Raw genomic sequence first — 3,050 nt, 5'->3', positions numbered from 1 at the left:
AAGTAGGAGAGGCCTCTCCGGCTGAGGAGAGGCCGTGGCCTAGGAGTAGGGGGAAGCCAGCCTCAAAATGTCGCACTCACGGCCTGTGGTGCCGCGCCCGCAAGTCAGGGAGGAGAGATCTCTTCCAGGGCACGGTTTGGCATCTACTGAAAATTTTGTCAGACTGCAGAGCAACACCCCACGCCCGCGGCCCTTGTTTCCGCGAAGGAAAACTAAGAGAATCATAAGAAAAGAGAGGAAAGAAGGGGAAACACTAGAATGGAAAAAACATCACAAAAACGAAGATAAAACTCTTTGAAAACACTAGTAGAAAAATACAAAAAGGCAACCCCCAAATGGCACCGGTTCTGGCCAAACCGGTGGAAAAATGGGCTAAAAAATGCGCGGCTTAATGAACCAGGATATATGGCACCGGTTCACTTCAAACCTGTGCAAAATACATAAAAGGGCACCAGTTTGAACCGGTGCCTTTGTGAACCGAAGCCATAAAAATATTAAAAAAAAAATCGTCCCATACTCCCATTTAAACCCCCCCAACCCTAACACTCCTCTTAGCCTCTTTCTCTCTCCTCTCATCCTCTTTCTTTCTCCTCGATCTCCTTCTCCTCCTTCTATTTCTATTTCTCTTTCTCAATCTCCTTCTTCTCCTTCTATTTCTCTTTTTCGATCTCCTTCTCCATAACCACCACGAAGACCACATGCAACACCAATTTGAATCGATTTTCTGGGTTTTTGAGGACCACGTGCAACACCGATTTCAATCGAATTTATGGGTTTTGTTTTAATCGATTTTCTGGGTTTTGTTTTAATCCATTTTCTGGGTTTTTGTTTCAATCGATTTTCTGGGTTTTTATTTTAATTGATTTTTTAATCGATTTTTTTAATTTTAATCGATTTTAATTCTTTTTTTCTTCTGGGTTATTTTCATGATCGAATTTTTAATCGATTTTAATTTTAATCGAATTTTTAATCGATTTTTTTATTTTAATCAAATTTTTAATCAATTTCGATTTTGATTTTTTTTTTCAAATTTTAATCGAATTTTTTTCAATTTCAATTTTTTTTTGTTTTCTGGGTTTTTTTAAATATTGGGTTTTTTTCGATTTTAATTTCTTTCGATTTCAAATTTTTTTCTGGGTTTTTTTTATTTCAATTTTTTTTTCAAATCCTGGGTTTATTCGAATACTGGCTTTAAATGGATTTCAAAATTTTTTTCTGGGTTTTTTCGATTTCAATTTTTTTCAAATTCTGGGTTTATTCGAATACTGGGTTTTTTTAGATTTCAAGTTTTTTTTTCTGGGTTTTTTCAATTTCAAATTTTTCGTTTTCTGGGTTTGAATTTTTTTTCAATTTTTGGGGTTAAATTTCTGGTTTTTTTTTCGAAGCTTAATTATATTAATCATTTTTTTTGTTTTAGTTGGTGCAGGTATGTTATTTAGATCTGAAATCGAAGAAGCAAGATACAAGAATGAATGGGTTTTTTTTATATTGAAATTTTTTTTGATTATATATTGCAAATTTTCGATGATATTGATGTTGTTTTAATCGATATTCGCTTTATGTTTTGATGTTGTTATTTATTTTAGTCTATTTAATTTTTAAGTGGAAAAAACTAAAATATATATATATGTGTGTATATACATATATATATATGTATATACATATATATATATATATGTATATACATACATATATATATACATATATATATATATATATTGGCACTTTTGGCACCGGTTAACCGGTGCCAAAAACAACAAAATAATTTTTTTTTCGCCATTTTTGGCACCGGTTAACCGGTGCCAATTCCGAGTTTTGGCACCGGTTTGAACCGGTGCCTTTTTAAATCACTTATTGGCACCCCCCACATTGACACCGGTTCAAACCGGTGCCTTAGGCCGGGTTTGAACTGGTGTCAATTTCATTTTTTCACGTAGTGAAAGGATCAAACAAGTGCAAATAAGGGGAAAATTCTTAGAGAAAAATAATAAAAGATTGTCATAAATGCCACTCATTTGGAGCTTCGCAGGATTAACTTTGAAGGATTGTATCTCAAAATCAAAAACTGTATAGGGACGTGCAACCTTTCAATGATAAGCTCTGCATGTGTAGTTTCCAACACACTTTGAATCTATTTAATCCTATTTGTAGAACTCAAGTTATGATCAAAAGAGTGATCAAAGGTCTGTTTTGACACTTCTAAAACAATCGGTTTTTTTCATTTTAACTCAAATTCGTTTCCGAAAGATACACAACGACCCTTGTGGATGCTAAAATCATTCCATATGCTTTTAAATCTCAAAATCAATATCCACAAGCACGGGATCTCTAATTAATAAACCCAATTAATCGGCTTCCATCTAAAATATCATCTGAATCAACTCCAAACACTTCAAAATCCAAATGACTATGAAATCATCTGAAACATTTAGGAAAACACTAACGAAGCGTAATAGAGTATAAAACAAACAACTTATGCATTTGCGATCCAAAAAGAAACTATAAACTTAGCATAAATGTATCTATAAAACCTAAATAAACGTAATTCATCAAATTCCCCCAAGCTAAACTTTTGCTTGTCCCCAAGAAACACTAGACTCAAGATGGAGAAACTAGACAGATAAGACATCTAGGGAACCAAAATAAGACCGACTCGACTCACGAGAAAACAATCAAACCAAAGCTATTAAGACTAAAATCTAGCTTGGATACAAATCGAACCACTCCACATCATGATCCACAATTGAAACCAAACTTATCCACAAACGTTTCCCGATCATGTAATCATCGCACACGCACACCTTGTATTATATGAATATTTGATGCAACAAAAGGGTAACATGAATATAGCAAGAAATAACTTTCAGTGAATGATGTGGATTAAAGCCCTTTAACCTAATAAAATATCTAAAATCGCCCTTAGAATAAAGCTTCGTTCTTCATCATAAATTTGAACAAAAACGATTGAAAGTAAACGGATATGACCTTGAAACGACCACCGCTGGAACAAATTCAATGCCTAATAAAACTTCTTAGTCTAAACATAGAAC

Source organism: Chenopodium quinoa, unplaced genomic scaffold, assembly GCF_001683475.1.
Source record: "Chenopodium quinoa cultivar QQ74 unplaced genomic scaffold, ASM168347v1, whole genome shotgun sequence".
Classification (NCBI taxonomy): Eukaryota; Viridiplantae; Streptophyta; class Magnoliopsida; order Caryophyllales; family Amaranthaceae; genus Chenopodium; species Chenopodium quinoa.
This window is presented reverse-complemented; position numbering follows the sequence as displayed.